This window comes from Ammospiza caudacuta, chromosome 5, assembly GCF_027887145.1.
Source record: "Ammospiza caudacuta isolate bAmmCau1 chromosome 5, bAmmCau1.pri, whole genome shotgun sequence".
Taxonomy (NCBI): Eukaryota; Metazoa; Chordata; class Aves; order Passeriformes; family Passerellidae; genus Ammospiza; species Ammospiza caudacuta.
In genome coordinates, this window is record NC_080597.1 from 69,398,645 (window position 1) to 69,419,879 (window position 21,235).

The window sequence follows — 21,235 nt, forward strand, 5'->3', positions numbered from 1 at the left end:
GTAGGATCACACCAGCTGAGGTCACAAGTGGAAAAAGCATTTGAATGCCAACCCCATAAAAGCCCCACAAAGGCAAACATCATAATTAGCAATGGATGGGAAAGCCAGCATGAGGCAAAGGGGCCAGTTTGATCTTCAGAGTTGTCATTCAAGAGTGTGACATGAGATTACACAATGTCATGCAGGTAATGCAAATGTTAACAAATCACCCATCTTGAAATTTCTCAAACTCCTGCTTTTACAGCTTAAGATCAGACGTGGTTTTGATACTTGTAATGTTTTTCTTTGTTAGATTCCCTAATGAATATAACAGTCTTTAGCAGGAAATCTGGAGCGACCATTTGAGGCCTGTTTTCTTTATATCTTGTGGCTCACAGGTTTGCTTTTGGACACCTAATAAATCATTCACTAACATCTCAGAATTTGACAAGTCCTCCTCCTTATAAACTCACTGCTAAATCAAGGAGTGAAAAAAAAAAGTCTTGGTGAATTTAGAGCTCTTCAATCTTAGGTTCAAATTTTACCATTACTTGTACTACAGGTGGTATTACAAATAAAAATTCCAGAATTTTCTTTCTGTGTGCTAGCCTATGCCCCACTACAAGTCAGAGAATTATAGGCAGATTTTTAAACTGGGGGAATATTCTAATCCTTGTCAAACCTTGTTATAACTAATTAGTGAAACCACACCATGCTTTCATTTAGTTGGAGGGCAAGACAAAGATTTTTGCTGATCATGGCAAAACACAAGCTCTGTTCCCCATGGATGACATGAGGGAACATTAGACCTGAAGTGTTAAACTCCTTGAAGACATCTAACACCTGAAGCTATGATATTCTACCAGCTTGTGTGAGTAAGAAAAGGGAAGGATCTAGGCCATAGCTTGTTAATAATATTTATTTATTTCATTGCTGCGTAAACACCTGAGTAATGTTTAAATGTGTAATGATCTCACTGAAGACAATGCAATTATTCCCTCTATTGATGTAATAAAAGCAGAGTGTGACCCAAAAAGCATGCACGTGCCTTAAAAAGCTTTGGAAATTCAACTCATAAATAAGTTACAGCAAACCAAACTGTCATTCCCTTCCCCAGTAAAATATTTATATTTGGCTTTCAAGAAATTCCTCCCAGACTAAGGTAAGACAGGCTGTTCAGCTGATTTCCCCCTCAATAATACATTCTGAGGACCTTACACTCTCAGTCCTCAAGGGAAAATAGCTGCTTACATGGTATATTTACTTAAATCAGGATTGTCTTCTGAAGGATTGGTGAGTACAAAAAACACGTTGAATCTCCTTTTAATATTCCATGGTTTCATCTGATCACATGGAAGACAATACTGAAGACTGCACAATTTTCTTTAAAACTAACATTAAATGGAATCAATGAATGTATATATATATTATGTATGCATTAATGAAGATGTACATTAAAATTCAACAGAGGACATAGATTCTTGTCAAAAGGAAAGTGTGTGTTTGTGTGTATGGAGACTTTATGTGTTTCTAAGAGTGCTAAGTTTAGACTTTTTTTTTACTATTTTTAACTTAGTCCCTTAAATTTTATATTAGCTGGAATTTCCTTATTACCAAAATAACCAAACCCAAAAACTGTTTTATACTTTTTAAGCAACAGAATCACATGGAAAATTCCATCCCACTGAGATGTTTGGTTGGACTGTGAAGAACAGTCATTGAGGGACTGTGCAGATCCATGATAGTGAAACAGGGAGTTTAGTGGAATTCTCACTGCTAAAATCAGCACAGAGGGGTGCCTGTGACAGTGATCTGTCATTACCAATCAATTACACAAAACCCCAAGGAGCAGACATCTATCCTGTGATCAAAGGAACATGAAGATTTAGAAACAAATGGAAGGAAAGAAGTGTAACAAAGGTAGAATTTACCACTATTAATGACATGAAAATCACCTGACTGCCTTTGGTTTCATTAAATGAAGTTTTAATAGATTCCAAAAGACTGGGTGAGGATGGAGGACACAGGATTGTGTGGTGTTAGGGGTCAGGATGGTAAAAGAGCTACAAGGCAGGAATTCTTAGGTACCACATATCATCTGAGGCTATAGAGGAGGTTGGTCTAATTTTGTTCCTACATCTACAGCATCTGGAATTTCATTTCTTGAGGAATGTGAAAAGGGACTTAAGGAAATGTGTGTGAGTGAAAACTCACCTGCAGAGAACATTGCCAGGTTTGTGTCACCTGTTTCTCTTGTTTGAATCTTTGCCTTCGCCGCAGACAGAGGTTTTATCCCTTTACTCAGAGCAGTTAAAGAAGCTACAGAAATGTTGAATCTGTCTGGCAAGGGCATTGTGATGTGTTTAGTTCCTCCCACGAGATGGAGCAGCAGAGTTTCATCTCTTGGTGCTGCACCTTCACCCTAAGAAAATCCCCTTTCCTGCAGGTGCAGGGGTTGACATCCACCTTGCATAGGTAGTCCACTGTGATATGTATCTCACACCTAATCAGCTGAACTGAAATTGCACACTTTGAATGTCTCCAAACTGCTGAATCTTTTATATAGGTTAATAAATTTGGACAGGTGCTAAGAATGATACAATCTACCAGCAGACTTGTTCTCATGAACAGAACAACCCCCATGACTCTGGACACAAAATGAGCACAAAATGCTCTTAAGAAATTGGAAGTGATGAAATCAGCAAGGTCGGTGCCAGAGGAAGGAAGGGAAATGAGACACAAGATAGACTGATTTGTTCCCTACCTCACAGCTTCCGAGCCAGTATTTAGATAAACTTTGATTATGCTCCAGTTCAGGTCTGATAAAACATCTCTGAACTGGACAAAGATCAGACCTCAAACCAGCTGCTGGGAAGCAGAGGAATGTTTGAGGCACACGGAACTTAAAACCCCTTAAGCATCTTACAATCCAAATCTCTGGTGGGCAGGAGCTCTCCGGTGTTCTTTGTACATGGCCTCCCTCAGGAAAATAAATGTATGGATGTAACTGTAACTGTGTAGTGTTGGCATGAAGAGACCTATCAAAGTGCCTCAACAAATTCAGCTCTTCCTGAGTGAAAGAAGAGCAAAAGAGATTCCATCTAAACCTGTTTTCCCCAGAGCCAGCTACAAATTCCACATGATATTCATATTTTGGATGTCTAAGTCTGTTGTGCCATTTGTTTTCAGCATCTGTGCTGATGTTATTTGCAGAAGGGAATCTCAATCAAGTTACAGTCTCAATTAGGAAAACAAAGGGAACAAGAACAAATAGGAAGGACAGGCTTACAGAAAAGAGGAAAGTGTAAGTTAAAACAATTAACTCTTTTGATTAAAGTTTGGATTAGAAAAAGGTTAGGATGATCTATATTTTGGAGTGGCATTTCCTCTTTCATTACGCCTTATTACCGTTTTTTTCTTTGCAAAGTAAATTAACAGGTCCTTATTTTTCATGTCTTTAAAATCTTATTAGGTTTGATATTTTTAGTAAAAGAACAATAATACCTTAAAATCACCCAAAATAACTGGTAGTATGACTGAAGGAAGAGTGATTTGCCACCATGTTTCACCTCTGTCAAGAACCAGCTGATGAATGATGTAAATGCGTTCTGTTCAGGGTTTTGTACCAACTCTCTTGGTTAAAATACACAGATACACACATGAAGTCCATACTAAGGCAAGTTCCATGTAAAAATATGACCACAAATCCCCGAAGAACAAGATAAAAAAATAGATTTGTTCTTTTGTAAAGGTATTGATAAGGAGATAAAGTCCTTGATCTAACAAAAAGAGGCATTCAACTGTTTAATATCAAAATTAAGGATTTAATTTTTTTTAAATTTTTTTTTTAGCTAAGAAATCTGGGAAGCATCTTTCATGGTTAATAAGGAAGCTGAGAGTTTTTAGAGAAGAAATTATATGTACAAGAATACCTCAAAGAGTCTGTGAGAGCTAACATTCTGCAAGCACAGGTGCTCTCTGGTGAAGTCATTTACAGGGAGAAAATATCACCAGGAGTTGAGAGTTAGACATAGGACAACAACTGAATCACAAAAGAAAAGAAAATCAGCTCAGTAAGAGGAAGACAGAAAAACATCATGATTTGGTTTAAGACTGTAATTGAAGTAATTGGAACATACTTTCAGTCCCTCACATGTATCATTTCACCCTTGCTGTTTTGTAAGTGTATTATCTATTTCGGCTCTTGTGAGAAAATAATTCTAATTTTACTTTCCTTCAATCTGGTTGAATTAAGTGTGAATTTAATGGCTATATATAAATATATGAATAAAGAATTCATTCCTCATGCATAGATGTGGAAATCTCTGAATTTGGTCACTGAGGTTCTAGAAAGTGTGTGCCATCTTCCAACTCATTCTTCAAATTATCTAAGGTGCAATGGACTGTATTCTCTTCCCACTAACCTTTGCAGCTGCCTGGACCAGATATGGGCCTGTCCCTACAAACTCAAGACAAAAATATCTTTCAGTGTCTGATGGTGGTTAAAAGAAGTGTCTGGCATGAAATAAACTTTAGACTTCATAGGTAATTTTTTCTTCCTCTCTCTTGCTTTTGGGAGCTTTTGGGGTGGCTTGTTTGGCTGGGGTTTTTAAATCTGATTACTGCTGTGGTATCAGAGGGATGCCTGGGACTGCATTGGGAGTTGGAAAATAAAATATGCTGCAAGAAAAAAATTGTGTTTATTTCAAGTTTGTCCTGATTTGGTGTGTTTTCACCCTCCATTAGGTACTATTTTGTAAAAGCATTGGAATAACTAACCAGTCCTTTTGCCTAACAGAAATTAAAGTCACTGTGCAGGAGTCTAATTTTAATGTATGTCGTGGGAGTGAAAGTCCACCAAGAAAGCTACAGTTAATTTAGCAGAGCTCATAATATACACTCATTTCTTTGCCATGGGGACTTGACTTTAAACTGTCTGAAGGTCAAGCATACAGAGACTGCCACAGAATCCTTCAAAAACCTGAGCCACACCACACATCTGCCACTCCTCGCTTAGAACAATTCAGCACAGTTAGAAGCCTCCTTCTAAAAAGAAGCTGAAGATAAAGTAAACACAGCAAACGAATTACCCTTCTCCCTCTGGAGAGGTCACGTTCGAGGTTCACTGCTGATGCAAGATGGTGAAGCTCCAGTGCCCACCTGCCAGGGATTAAACAGAGAGCCACAGTCTCCAGTGCAATCAGTGCCTGCTCTTTAATGGGCCCTAAATTCAGCACCGGAAGCTCTGACAAGCCCATAATCCATTCATTAATGTGTGTTAATATGTGCCCTGTGGAGCTGTCCTAACTTAAAAACAAAAGGCAAGGCATACACATGTGTTATTTGGAATGGGATGGAACAGGGAACCCTTAGCGCCATGGAGAGAGGAACGATTGCAAAAGGGTTTTATTGCACGTCTCCCAGCAGGATGTTTAGAAAATAAAGATCCAACACATGCTGCAGCAATAAAGCAATTCCTCCTTGGCCAGATCCAGACAGTGCTATGCAATTGTTCCCTTGACTTATTTTGAACGAATAAACATGTTTTCTTGTGTGCATCAAGCAGGTGTGCGCAGGTTCAAAGCCGTGATCCTCTGTACGTCTGGTTTGGGGACAGCTGAGACAAGGAGAAGGTCAGCAGTCAGAAAGTGAAATGCTAAGAGCCTGTATTCCTTCAGCCTTATGAGTCATGAAAATTGACCTAGCACTGTGCAAATTTGGCAGGTGTCTCATTCCAAAAGAATGTTGAAGACATGTAAAAACTCTTCCCCAAAAATGTGTGGTCCCTCCTTATTGCTGGCAGCTTGGTCTGGTCTCTGATGCAGACCACAGATCAGATACACAGCTGAATGCTAATTAAAATTATCAAAATTTTGAGGACCTTGAAAGAACCAGCATAGGCACAAAAAAAAAATTGAATAAAATAACAGCCAAACAAGAGCCAGCTCAAATCCATCTCACATGTCTCTAGAGCTGAGAAATTTATGCATATATTATTATGCTCTAATATTGTTGTTATGGTTTGATTATGGTTTAATTAAATTTAACATTTACTTGCATCAAAAAGTAAAAAAATTATCATTTACTTTTAAATAATTTGTTTAAATTATGAACAATTTGCATAAACATAAACACTCTTGCTCTTTGTCTATATAATGGGGACAGCTTTCCTTACATTATTTAAAGAAAGCCTGCTGAACTTGTTAAAATTAGATTCATTAAAGATTATGAAAGAGGAAGTTGAATAAGAACTTCTACGGAGTACTAATGAATTTTACAACATTTGGATAATTTCTATTATCTTCTGCCGGTTTTGAATGCCATCTTCCGAAATAAAGCATCACTTGTCATGGCATTTTCTCTACACTTTAATAAAATTATTCAGCAAACAATATTGAAATAAATAGATTAGAAGGACCCTGGAAAGAATATGAAATTCTTTTCATGGACAGAAGTATGAGAGGAAGGGTGCCAACTAAAAATATCATTATTCTTTTAGCTTCTTATAACTAAATTTTAAATTATTCCAGGCTTTCTGGAGATAAAACTTAGACACTATCTACAAGATTTCATGAAAAAACACTTCAGAAAGTGTTCACTTAAGAAATCATGTTGGTGGTGACCCATAATATTTTGGGTCTGTTTATTTTGGTCAGAGGCCAAAATGGTTTCATATCTATTTTCTCTCTGACTGGTCTGGTTGCAACAATTTCTCAGGTCAAAAAATGCCATCAAAATGAAAAATAAAGTTGACTGTGAGTCTGAAGAAGATGTAAACTAAGAATTACTACATAAACACTTCCAGGAGACTATTCAGGAAACAATCAAATGAAAGTGTAGTTTGCCTCTCTCTCTCAACAGTGACTATAAAGGGAATGTGGAATAATTAATATCCTACACTAAGTTTTCATGGATGTTTCTAGCTTCATGCAGAATTCCTTTTGGAGGACACACCTTGGAGGTGCTGCTGCAATGACAGAGAAGAATCTGCTTTATTTTCACTGTGTTCACCTGAACATTTGGTACTAAGGATCAATAAATACATTTACTTTTTTCACCTAAAGCAAATAGTAGATTTGCTTACTCTAGTACTTCATTTTAGATTGTGGGCCATAACTTAACCTTTAAAAGTTCAATCCTTGCTTTGCTTCCCCTCTTTTTGATGCCTCTGTATCAAATTAACTGGAAAGAGGAGCTGTGATGTAGACATCTTTCCAGCACCTACTGTGGTGAAGACAGATGCAAAGAGACCATTCATATTCCTTGCAATCTTGTGCTTTTTGACTGGCTCTCTACTCTGAAGGACCAGCAATACTTCTGCAATACTTCTGATCTGGCTGCCTCTGCAATACTTCTGATCTGTCAGGATAATTTAAAGGATTTCTTTGTCTTTATGTCTTCAGTTTTTTTCTCAACTTTCTTCTACATCTTATTTTTCAAACCTTTCATTCCTTTAAGCTAACTCTATTTCTCCTGTCCTTCTAGAATTTAAACTGGGATATGTTACACCTCATTCTTGCACAGATAATTTATCTATTTTATCCCTTTATGTTTCCTTTCAATGCACTCAAATATATAGTTTTTGAGAAATATAGGGATCTCATATTTCCTGAATAAATTCCATGATGACTTTCCAGATTTTAATTTCCTGAATTTCTCCTTAAATTACTATTTACAAATAACCTCTTTTTCAATGTTGGCATCATAAACCTGATTCATCATTTCATGCCACTACAGCACAAATCAAATATTCAGTATTTACAACAAACCAAACCATTTTACAGTCTATATTGAACAAAACTCTATATCTTATGCCAGATTTAAGTCCAGGTTAGCTTTCTCCTTACATTCACAGTCCAATGATCAATCAAAACCATATTTGATCATTCTATTCATGTTCTGTTCTTACATTGTAATTCATCCAAAAATGCCTCATGCTCATGAGGAATAGATTTGGAATATAAAGAAGACTCAACTTCAGACAAATTTTAGAGTGCAAGAATCTAAGACTTACCTCTCCTGCTACCAAAAATACAAGTGAGATAATGTCTAGGGCAGGTATGACCCAAGTTGTTTAAGGCTTTGATGACCAAATCCATAACAAAAATGAAATCCTTGTAGGAGCACTCAGGTGTTGTGTCACAGATTGTCACAAATACTGCAGATGCTCTACAAAAAATCCCACCAACTTAGCTCAGTAACTACTTTGCTATGTCTACAATGCATAGAAATGTTAAGTGTCTAATGACAGATCCATAATTATTAAGGTTTACTAGAAAATATTTTGGTTTAATTTGCCAAGCATGGTGTTAGTAAAAATTAATCAATTTAATCCTGCCCAAGTATTTCTCACCAAAATTACACTCTAATACCAATACTCTTAGAACAAACTGTCTTGATAATAAGACTGTCTTTCAGTGGTCTGGGAGGATATATTTGGTGCTATAAATATTTATAACTAAACCTGATTTATTTCCTTGACATTCTTTGAAGTTGTTTGCCTTCTCTAAGTATCAATGCATCAAGGGAAGAAAGTGGCTGAGTGTCATTTCAGAAAGCAAACTGTTAAAGGATGACCCTTATGAATACTAACCATAGAATTATTTCGATCTCCTCCAAGCACTGTGCCATAAAAAGTCCATAAAAAAAAGACTTAGCCAGCTCTTAGACATGAAAAGCATTGTGTTTTCTTTTGTGGCATAGCTTCCTGAAAGGCTCTCTCTACAATGGAAGATGGCACAATAATAGAGACTGTTATAAAAATACAAACAAACAATAATGATAATAATGATAATTTTAAAAATCCCTTTCTCCTAACAAGGAAAATATATGCCAAACTGCATTACTTATCTATCAGCAAGAAATAATTCTTTCCTGGTGGAATGAACAGATTCAAGAATTTTGTGGAAAGGAATGGGATATTTCACTGAAATCTGAATAATTCTTTTTGTGACACACATCAATTACTTAAAATTATTCAATTTGTTTGTGCTGCACTTTGCAATCTGTAATTGATCAAGTGAACAGAGGTGAAAAATTCCTTTGGTGGCCTACATTTACTTTTCATTTCTGTTCTAGTGAATTCACCTTAACCATTTAGAAGAAGTTTGGTCTCATAGCCCAGATAATTTTCCAATATTGATGCCAATTAGTGCTAATTGTGAAAGGTATTTTTAATGATATAAACTTCTGTCCATTAAGAAATAGAATAAGACCACTAGAACAGTGCACTGCTCAGTGTACACATGGGAACAATTTTCAGTCACTAATGACTGGACTGGAGTGCTGGCTGAAGAAGAAAAGCTACGTTTTCATGCTACTAATTTAAATTGTTTATTTATTTGTCAATATGGATATCTATGAACAGTTCATCAGATCATATAAATCTGAAAATTTCAAAGTGAAAATATGAACTATTCATGTTGAGCATCTGAATCGTTTACCTGGGTATCTGTTTTGCATAAATCCTATTTTAAAGAAGGATAAATGCAATATGGGGCAAATAAATAGTTTTCTTGAAGGCTGTGGGAAAGCCATTGATGCTGCCTTTAAATTGAATGACGTTCTTCAAAGGATCCATCCTTGCTTGTAAGATTATTTTGCTAGTTTAGAGAAACTAATTAAAACTAGTTAAAAATGCAAGAGAATATTTTTCAACCAAGATAAAAATACTGTCCAAGAATGCATCACTGTCAATGACAGAGGTTTGATAGATAAAGTGAATATGCTTTACTCCATATTATATATTGTTGAACAGAGGTATCACACAAAATATATCTAAATTTGCAGATATTAAAAGGTAAAAGTTTGAACAATGTAAGAAAAATGTCACAGTTAAAACAAAACATTTCTGTGATTTCAGTCAAATTTCATTATTTTATGTTATTTAAGAACTTCTGTTCCAATTCACAATCTGTTTGGTTTTTTCAGAACTGAAAATTCTGGTTGAAATCCTAGAAACTCACTCAGCAGAGTAAAGGGACTCTTTTGTCAATGAAAATACTTTAAAGTAACCTTTTTGAAAAGAAAGACAAAATGTGAGTCCGTGTGTTTAACCCAATATCCAATTTTGCTGAAAGTAATAGAAATGAGATGTACAAACAAGCTTAAAATCTAGATGGAGCCTCAGAGAGTTTTTTCAGCCACCATCCATTTTTCAGCCTCCTCACTGATTTTCTCTGCTGTTCATCACCACTCCTGCCAAATTTGGAGTGGCTGAAAGGAGCTGAGCCACAAATCAGGAAACCACACTCTTCACCTTCACTAGCATTTCCTTGTGAATTCCTGCCTAAACACTCTTTCCTCCTCTCGTGCCCCTATTTTCCCTTTGGGGCTACCATTTCTCAGCTTGAGATAAGACTGTGAAGAGTGGAATGATGGCAGGAAGCAAAATAAAAAAGTGGCCCCCAATTCAACACGCTGAGCAACCACTGATGTCAGCAGGTGGACCTACCTCAAAAATCCTGTCTGGAGTGTCCTGCATGTCCTCCCCACAAATTCTGCTGTGATCTGAATCACAGAATCATAGAATATCTTGAGTTGGAAGGGTCTCACAAGAATTGTGGTGTCCAGCTCCAAATCTGAATGCAAATATATCTTGTAGAAGTAATGGCAGGATTTGAAAAAAATTTTAAAAATCAGCACATTCATTTTCATAACATCTGTCTACAAGCTGTGAAATTTCAAAACTATTTTTTACCACTGCTGAGTTTTAATTTAGCTCAGGTAATTTAATGCTCAAAAAAATCTATTAAATGGGAGACTGAATGAAGGATCTAAATTAGGTGAGATGGATTGCATCCTGGAGATACTGATTTCCAGACTATGTAAAGAATCTAATTAAGTATTTTAGACAACGTTTTGTCTGCAAAGACCTAATGTGATAAATTCTGCATTAGGTGATATGCTCAAGAGTACATATCAGTACTACCTACCTACCTACAGTAGGAAGATTTTAATAGGACTGGAAATATTTTTCAGATTTTGAGTCAAAAACCAAATTATAAAATTGGCCTGACCTCTGCCTGCTGGTTTTTTTTTCATCAGTATCAAGAGTTGATGCATTGCACATTCCCACATGGTTCAGAGAGCAATGGATTCCTAAAGCACAATGCAGCCAATAATGCTGCAATAGCTGAAGTCTGCTAAATCAGCAAAAAGTATTAGATTGAAGAATTTAGATAAAAAGGTTTCCTAAATATGGAGGATCAACCATGACTAGCTGGGAGAAAGGACTTGATTGCCATTCAAAACTTATTATACACCTTTATATTAAGGACCTATAAGAAGAGAACATTCTGTCCTTAATACAGCAGTAGATAAAATTACCTCAACAGGATTACAGGTATATTATGAGATTTATGTGTTACTCATTGCTGGATTATGTTTCAGAGAGCTTGAAGCATAAAAACAAGAAAGACAATTTCTTGAAGGCCAGCATTTAATTATAGACTTATCCAATAACCTGTTATTGAACTGGCTTGTCATATAGGCTCTGTCCAAAAGATTATACCTAACTGTGCAATTTTTCATTGGATTTAGTTTTAAAGGCTAAACAAAGGTTTTGGAAATGAAAGCAGGAGACTGTCAACAAAATGCTCAGATTTTGCCATCAAAGTCTTTAGAAGAACATAAATCTCAGTCAGTTGGTTTGCTGATTATCCTTTGTAATATTTTTTATTTGCTGAGCATTCCAACAAGAATTTCAGGCATTTTAACAGAATCTTCTAAAGAAATTTAACAACCCTATCTAAATCTCTCCTGAAAGGCCAGAAGTATTAATTTTATTTATTTTAGGTAGCTCATATCTATAACTCACGTCTCCTTGAAAATAGAGGAAAACAACACAGAAGCTTGATTATTCCTATAACCTACCAGATATGAAAATGCAGGAGACCTTAGAAAATTGACAACAGTATTGCATAGGCCAAACTTACTGTTAATAAATGGGAAACAACAAAAATAATAAACAACTCCTTTGTAGTATATAGTACAGTAGCATGTAAAAAAACCCAAGAGTGGACAGAGAATCAATGAGAAATATACCATTAACTTAGTCACTTCAACTTCTTAAATTGTCTTCTTCATCTTCTTCATTGTCTTAAAACAATTGCCCTTACCCTTAGAACAAATTCCCTTACAAGTACCTTAGTTTAGGCCTAGGGTAAATAACAGAACTGTAGCTGTTGGGTAGTGGACAATTCAGCCAAAATATGCCACTACATAAATCAAACCAAATCTATTTAAATATTTGAAAAACTTAAATCTAAATAAAATATTACTGAGAACATTGAAAACTTGCTCTCCTTTGACAGATTTCCAGAACATTGACCCAGTGCAATCCAGAAATTACAAATTTGCATGCTTGTCTTCTGGAGGAGAGGAGAGGAGAGGAGAGGAGAGGAGAGGAGAGGAGAGGAGAGGAGAGGAGAGGAGAGGAGAGGAGAGGAGAGGAGAGGAGAGGAGAGGAGAGGAGAGGAGAGGAGAGGAGAGGAGAGGAGAGGAGAGGAGAGGGAGAGGAGAGGAGAGGAGAGGAGAGGAGAGGAGAGGAGAGGAGAGGAGAGGAGAGGAGAGAGAGAGAGAAGAGAAGAGAAGAGAAGAGAAGAGAAGAGAAGAGAAGAGAAGAGAAGAGAAGAGAAGAGAAGAGAAGAGAAGAGAAGAGAAGAGAAGAGAAGAGAAGAGAAGAGAAGAGAAGAGAAGAGAAGAGAGAAGAGAAGAGAAGAGAAGAGAAGAGAAGAGAAGAGAAGAGAAGAGAAGAGAGAGAGAAGAGAAGAGAAGAGAAGAGAAGAGAAGAGAAGAGAAGAGAAGAGAAGAGAAGAGAAGAGAAGAGAAGAGAAGAGAAGAGAAGAGAAGAGAAGAGAAGAGAAGAGAAGAGAAGAGAAGAGAAGAGAAGAGAAGAGAAGAGAAGAGAAGAGAAGAGAAGAGAAGAGAAGAGGACTGCAGGAATATCTGGAACATTCTGTCTTCTTTCCCAGCTGGGAGGAAAATACAGAATGATGCATCACACTAAAAAGTCATCCTAACCCAGTCTGAAGAAAGGTGTAGTAGAAATGTGGCTTGAATGTGTGTCTCAGAGGTAACATCCCTCAGATGCACTCACTCTTGGGTCAGGTATGTATTGATACAGCACCCTCCCACAGGTCTATTCAGCTCACACTTTGAAGCCAGGACTCTCAAATGTGAATTTGCCACCTTCAATGTGTTTCAATGACTGAATTGGAAATTTTATCAAAACCCAGTGGTGCTTCCTACCATGACAGATAAAACTACAGTTTTCCAAGGGAGTGACACAGAACAAGGGAAAGCTCAAATAATGTGGCTCTTCTGTCAGAAACTCTGCCTTTAACCTTAAGATAAGTTTGCCATTGGCACAGCAGGATGTGCACATGTGAATAGGTTGATAGCATCAGCAGAATAATGTGTAAACGCTTCAGCCCTTCAGGGATCTTGAGTAATAAAAGAAAGAGTTTCATGCCCTGAACTTTTTAATGATTAGGGAATGGTCTGTTTGCTCTTGTACATTGTATGCACTAGTTTATTTAGCCAAAGTTTGTTTGTTTTTTCCTCTGTTCCTGAGAGCTCCCATCTGTAAGAATAGATGAGATTACAGATCTCTATTACACTTAGGCAATTCCTTTTGGTGTATCTTGCTGGGACAATAATAAAGCCCCCTCTTGAGCACAGTAAAGACCTATTATAATATTCAACAACAAAACATTCTTCCATGTGTTGCTACTTGTTTTTCCTTTTGGGAAGTTATATTCTACTGTCTAAAATTACTCTGTGAGGTTCACAAGTGAAACGGTTACTCAGTCCCTAAACTTTTGCTCTCTGCTATTATAAAATTCCATTCTGACTATTGCTTACTCTTTGTAGAAATTCTCTCATTCTGAAAAGATCACTAATAGCTTCTAAACCATTAGATCCTGAGATGTAATGTAAGGGCACACACATTTTCAATGGAGTTTGTATTGAGCTCCTAAGACCTTGAACAAATTCAGTCATAATTTGAAATTGCATCCAAACCTGAAAAATGTCTAAGTCCCAGTTTGTATCAATGTTGCCAAGTGTGTCAAAAGTGCTCTGAGAGCAGCCTGTTTGGAGGTATATCTATTTCAATAAAATAGATTTTGGGTTGATAACTCTCAAGACATTTCCCAGAGCATAAACCCAATAGCACACTTATTTTGACCCAAACATAAATAAAAAATTGTGTTCAAATGCACCATTAAATACAGACTCTTTGCTATGGCTAACTACCATAGATACCTTTTTTTGCTTGTTTCAGCAAAATAAAATACTTGGAGTGGTCCCCACTCCTTTTCCTGTACCTTCATTTTGCTGAAAGCAGCACTGTGAGCTGAGGATGTGAGATGGTCACCTGTGACAGGCTGAGTGTCAGTGTCAAACAGGGAGCCTGACCTGGGCTGGCAAAGGGAGGCTCATTACAGGCACACTTGGGCAGCCTTTCAACCTCCAGCATTGCTTTGCTCAATCCGTACTTCAAACCAGAGTAAGCAAATACCCCTCCAAAAATCTACCCTGAGTCTCTCTGCAGGGCTGAAGTGTTAAACTGTGCAGCTCTGTTTTGAGTTTGTTCAGTATTTGTTTAACCTGCAATGCCAGAAACACTGTAAATCCCTCGTTGGATTTCGCGTGTCCCTTTTCATTTACTAAGCCTTCTAAAGGTCAGAGCAAGCACACTCCTGCCTGCCCCTTCTTACACTGCACATCCAGGGTGGGAGATGGCATGAGATGTGGGAACAGCAAAAGCCATCAGGAAATGCTAATTGGAAGAACGGCCAAGACTAACACACCTGCTGAAATATGTGTTCCGGTTATTTTTTCAGTAGCACACCCACTGAAAATACCAAAAACATGTTTGACATCATTCTTTCGACCTAGGTGTCACAATAGCACTGCATCACAGGAAATGATAGTTACAACAATTAAACCCAAAAATGGCAGGAAATTAGTTAAGCACGATATCTGAGAGATTATTATCTGCAGTAATCTGGTATCAGTAGGTGGATGAAGAAGTCAGGCTATCAGTTTTCTGAGAAACTGTGTTTACTTTGTGAGTAACAAAGCTCAGTATGGGAACCTCCATTTGGGAAGGGTGGTTCTGAACCCTCTGAATCCACATTAGACACTCAATATCAGCTCTTCATGGGAGCAGGAATCCCACAGGAAGCTTCTGTGATGCTATTTGTATCTCAGTAGAATTAATATTGTGTTTAAATGTTAAATAATACCTGTAGTTCAAAATCCCTAAAGCAAAATTGGGCTATGTTTGCTGCAGGGCCTTCTGCAAGCTTCAAGTTCAAGGACCCTTGTAAAATCAACCAAAAAACCTCACTTATTTTCTGTGATAGCTGTTGGCTACACAGTTTATATCTATGAGAGTTGAATAAAACGGAAATATCTACTACTGCAAGTGAAAAATTAAGTAGTTTTTAGACTTTAAAACCTTTTTAGTGTTTATTGGATAAAGAAAAAATTACTAAGAATCAAATTTTCCAGATACAAAATCTTCCCAGAGCAAAATAAACCAATATTATTCACCAATGGGAATTATAGAATCTTTTGCAAGTATGTTTTACATTAGAGTAACTAAGCAGAGAATCAGTCCCTTGGATTCTGATATAAACAGTGCTTTAAAGTGTACACTACTAGGAAATTAGAAGTCAAAAGAAGGATTTGCCTAGAAGCTGTTTTTTCTTCGAACAGCTTTCAGAGACAGACAGAAGCCTCATAGATAGCAATGGATGAATAGTAAAGTAGCATTTTGTTTTGTTAAAATTTACCTTGTCACAGTGTTTAGAGATTTGTTCCAGATTATTTAGTAATAAATCTAGGAATTCCATTTTGGGAAAATGTAATCTTCAGGTGAGATAAAATATATATCCACATTTGCAAAACTAGGTTTCTGGAACTCTTCTTTAGGACTATCTCATTTTTTACAAGATGTTAATACAAAAATTGTTTCTGGGCTATATCTTAGTGTCTTTGTTTCAAAATAATGGACTGCTTAGACATTTTGCTCTGTATACTTTTCTGATAACACACTTTTCATAAATCAGAATCTTTTCTATCAAGGAAAAGATTTCTGCCACCAGAATCAACTCAAGTGAAAGAGGAACTAAAAGAAAAAAAAGAATCACAGAAATCCTTTGCTTGATGTGGCTACTGTAGGAGAATAAAGAATGGAATAGAAATATTTCAATCCCAAAATTTTTCATAGGCTGTTTTAGATTGTACATAGGCAGTACCTACAGAACTTCATGGTAACTCAATTATCTCTGCCATTTCATATCTGCTGTTTAAACAGAATGGGAGGAGGCCAGCTCTATCCTGGGCTGCACCACAAGAAGCATAAGCGGTCAAGGGAGGCGACTCTACCCCTCTGCTCTGCTCTGCTCTGCTCTGGTGAGACACCTGGAGTGCTGTGCCCAGTTCTGGGCTCCTCAGCACAGGAGGGATGTTGGAGAGTTGGAGCAAGTCCAGATGAGGCCAACAAGTTGATCACCATAAGAGAGGCTGGAGCACGTCTCTTATGAGGAAAGGCTGAGAGAATTTGTATTTTTCAGCCTGGAGAATAGAAGGTTCCAGAACTTATTACAAAAAAGATTGGACAGACTTTTTAGCAGGGCTTGTTATGATAGGACAAGGAGTGATGATTTTAAATTAAAGAAGGGTCAATTCAGATAAGATAAAGAAAGACTTTTTTTACAATGAGTTGGTGAAACACTGAAAGCAGTTTCCCAGCCCTGGTAGATGCCCCACCCCAGGAAACATTCCAGGTTGTTGGAACTCAGTGCATCCCTCTGGATGTCCAGAGTCGGTGAGGACCCCGCCAGGGGGCTCAGAGACCCTGGCATGCTGCCCAGAACACCTGGGGATTTGACTTTGACCCTTGGAGCAAGTTGCCAGCTTTGTATGAGGACATGAAAGACACAGAGGTTTGAGTGGTGTAAAAATAAAATTGTCACAGGGTGAAAATGTAGATTTTAGGATTTTTGGTATGGGGGTTATGGGGACAAGATGGAGGAACTTGAGCGTGTCTAGTGTGTCTTCTTTCTTCTTCTTGTTCTCCGTTTTCTGCAGTGATATTGACCCTTTGGGATTGGTCTAGAATAGAAGTGCACTGTCTGACATAGGCGATATGTATTGGGAATTAAGTGTAAATATGTTATACGTAGTTTGTAGTATAAAAACTCTGGGGGCGGTCAGAGTGCCTGTGGCTGCCCTGCTGAGCAGATCTCGGCTGGGCAGAAAGAAAATTTTATAGATAAGAATTAATAAACAACCTCAAGAGTGAAAAGTGAAGAGTCCAGACTCGTTCTTCAGTTGCACAGAGACAGAAACATCCTGCACATCTCGGGGCAGCGATTGTCAACGGCAACCCGAGACCAGGTCAGGCTGGACTGGATCTGAGCAACCTGGTCCAGTAGGGGGGTTGGACTGGATGAACTTCAAAGGTCTCTTCCAACCCAGACTACTACATGATTCTGTGAAGAGTGGAAAACTGAACTAGCTTTTATAAACTAAAAACTGGAAAAGATCAGTTTTCTGGCTGGTTTTAGGGTTCCTCTCACCATTTATCCACTAGGTTTTCATCTAAGGTCAAGATATCTTTAGTTATTTTTGTGATGTTAGACAAGTATCTTTTCACTTCTCAGTCTCAATTTCTTATATTAAAATTTATTTTTAATGCATTTGTCTTTTATATCTATTTAAATTTAGGTTCTGAGACAGAGCATTCACATTTTTGTAAGCATGAAGGGCAAAGGGACTTCAACTTGAAAATGTTCCCAAAAAGTAGCAGCCTCTAAATGAATGGTATTTTAAAATAAATTACTCATTAATGAACTAAGTATCTAATTATGTGGGTATTCAGCATCCTCTTTTGCCTAATACAGAGTATCAAAATAGATAGAATGCAAAATAAAATCAAAATAAAGGTCACATTAAGAATTAAATCTAAAATACCAAAGTGCTCGCTTCAAGTATTCAGGCAAATATATTTGAAAAAAAAAAGTAGTACTGCAGTGGATATCTTTACACAAAAACATCATGCAGTTGTAAAGCAAAACAGTATAGAACTTTAGAGGAAAAAATACATTTTATTCTCCAAAATTGTTCACAGAGCTTTTTTCCTGATATTTTGTGCAACTGAATCCTATTTATAACTCCTCCAGTACCATGTGTAGATTTGGAAGTGTGCAGAGTAATTGTGAGACAGCTTTGACATCTGCTTGAGCCTAAAAAGTTTCCTGCTCATTCACCCCTGTTAAATAAGGAATGATTCCTTGGATTTCTGAAAAGGACCCTGTCCCTTAGCAAATTTCTTCTTTACCAACTTGTTTAAACATAAACTTGATGTTTATGTGTCCTAAAAAACTGGGGAGAGCACATCACTTGTTAAAATCCCTGCAAGAGTGATCAGCAGAGGAAGAGGTTTAGGTATGCATGTATGTGTCTATTAGGCTGCAGAGATTTCCTCAGACTTTGTCTTAGAATCTCCTTTGCTGTGACCAGAAGTTGAATTTACTTCCAGCAGCTGAGGATGCCCTGTTGTTTTCCATCCCAAATGAATTTTGACTCACAGGATTCTGGTTAATGTATCTCTACCCAGACAACAACCTCATGTACCAGGGCAAAAGGGAAAAAGGGTTAGAGAGTTAGGGGTTTGGGAGGCTGAAATTTGAATGATTCCAAAGTCACCTGATACAAAATTATGTAATAAAAGTTAGGGAAAGATAAAAAGTTGGCACGTTAACAAAAATTACTAAAGCATAGAACTAATCTTGGAATCATGCTAACAATTTCTGTTTTGTCTGGCTCTGGAAAGCTCCAGAGTCAAAATAAACCTGAAGCAAATCTAAGCAGACCCCCAAAATCTGATCCACCTCAAAAGGAATGAGAACTTCCTTACTACTCCTTTTTATCAATATTGTGTCCACTGGCCCTGCTATGTGAGGCAAAACACTTTGGTGCAGGAATTGCAATTATAATTTTGGTCTAGGAAAAAGAGTCAGAAGCTGAAGGATGAGATCCTTTCCATCTCTTCAAGAAAAAGAGAAAGAACAGAGCAGATTAAGGGAAACCTGGATACTGTGACTATATTGTCAAAAAACCTACTCTGCTGGAGTGACTGTAATATGGAAAGCATAAGGAAACTGCTGCAGTGCAAATGAGCCCTCAGTGCTGCTTAAATTGAACCTGGAGTTACTTTTTACCGTGGAAATATCCCTGGAACAGAAAGGGACAGTAAAGGCACAAAGCCATTGTAGTCTTTGCACTTCCAGACCTGGAAACTCTCTTTAATTTAACATTACAGCTTAAAATCACACCCAGGCATATTGGAGTGAGGGAAGGTAGGGAGAGGAGAAACAAGAAAAAGGAATTCATACATGCAGTTGGACAAGCAGTGACTGATGAGATGGCTGAATCTAAAGGCAAAAAGATTGTTTGAAAATGCAGCTCTACAGCTGAAAAACTTTGCATGACCTCTAGTCAACTCTTTAACCCTCCAAATAAATAAATAAATAAAACTTCTAAAAACTGCCTTAGATAAGATTTCAGGCCAAAAACAGCACATAAATGCTGTATAGTGGTTTTGGTTTAAATGCTCTCAATTAAAGTAGTTGCAAAAATACATTTACATATGTTTAGTAATTAATGCCATAAAGTATTCACACACAGACAATGGTGGGACAGTAATTATGTCTCTCCCAGTCTGTCTGTGCAACTATTCTTACCATATGACCTTCCTTCATATATTTTTTTCTCAACAATCAAAAGTTTTGCTTTTAATAGTTCCAATTACAACTTATTATGTCAAGATTTTCCAATAGTTGAAGTAATTATCCAGTACTCTGTTCTGATACATTTAATTGTTTTGTTGAGAGTGCTGTACATATGAATCAAATTATATGAGCTGCTGCCTTCTGTTTCTATGCTGGTTGATAAAGAAGATTGAAGTAGACCCTCATTTCAGTTTAATTCCCTATTTTCTACACCATGCTGCCCATAGTATTGTGTGGTTTACTTAAATTATCTTTCTTGGCAAGCAGAATTCTCTCAGAAGACCAAATCAGAGAGGGCTATATATAGAAAGAAGCACACTAAAGTCTAACACAAAACTTCCTATGTGAAAAGCAGATTGAAAATTTTCTGATATTTGACGTGTGTGTTTAGTACAGCCCACGCTAGACTTAAAATATTTAGCAAATATGAACACACTACTAAGCAATGTCATGCAATTATTGCTTTTCTATCACCTTGTGTTGCTATACATTAATTATTTAGTGCAAAATATCTTATTGGAATGCAGCATTCATCACTTCAGAGCTGTGGTCTTATAGATGGCCTCTAGGGACATATTTTCTACTAGTGTCTAATCCCATTCCTCCTCACTGGAAGGAGCTGCTCCAACATAGGTTTTTGTCAGCTGCACCAGACATGTGATATTAAACCTCTTTTCTTTGACTAAAAGGTTTTATTGCAATTCTGACTGGATTTAGCTGAGATGGAAAGTAATCAAGCTACTGTAGTAAATTCAAAACTGTGCCTAGCATGGAAGTATTAATATCCACCGTAGCACTGCAGAAACCCTTTTGCTTTATCCTTTAAATCATCCAGTTCTTTTTTGGCTTGTGCTGGTGAGAGTTTTCCTGGCTCTTTATGGATCATTTAAGAGGAAATGTTGAATTCTGCTGGAGTCTGGAGCCAGAGTGTTTTGGCTGTGTGCTCCTGAGCTGCAGGAAGGGAGACTCATTGCCACAGCCCTAGCGTGAGCCCATCTCCTTGGCGTCAACGCCTTCCGCGTGCTCCTGCAGGCTGCGCTGCCACCCGCGCTCCTCTGAGCCTGCTGGGTGCCCCTCCCCTGCTGAGATTAATTGAATTGAAAATACAGTCTGTCTGCAAAAACCAGGAGATCGCTATTGCTAACACAAGCTCTGAACCGCCGACTCATTTTGCGTTTCAAGTTTATACAGGAGCGTTCTGCGCTCTATGGCAGCAGCAGAGTTGAACATCAGGATCTGACTACTGCATTGCATCCATGAGTGCTATGGCAGTGCTGCTCTAGAAATACATTATGAAATTAGCTATAGTACACAGTTCAAAGAAATTTCATTAAAATTCTGTGATATTCTTTCACTAAAATTCTGTGATAAACCATGATTACATGAATTTTGAAGGGATAACGGTTAATCAATTTTGTTGGACTTCTGCCTGTGCTGTCCACCAG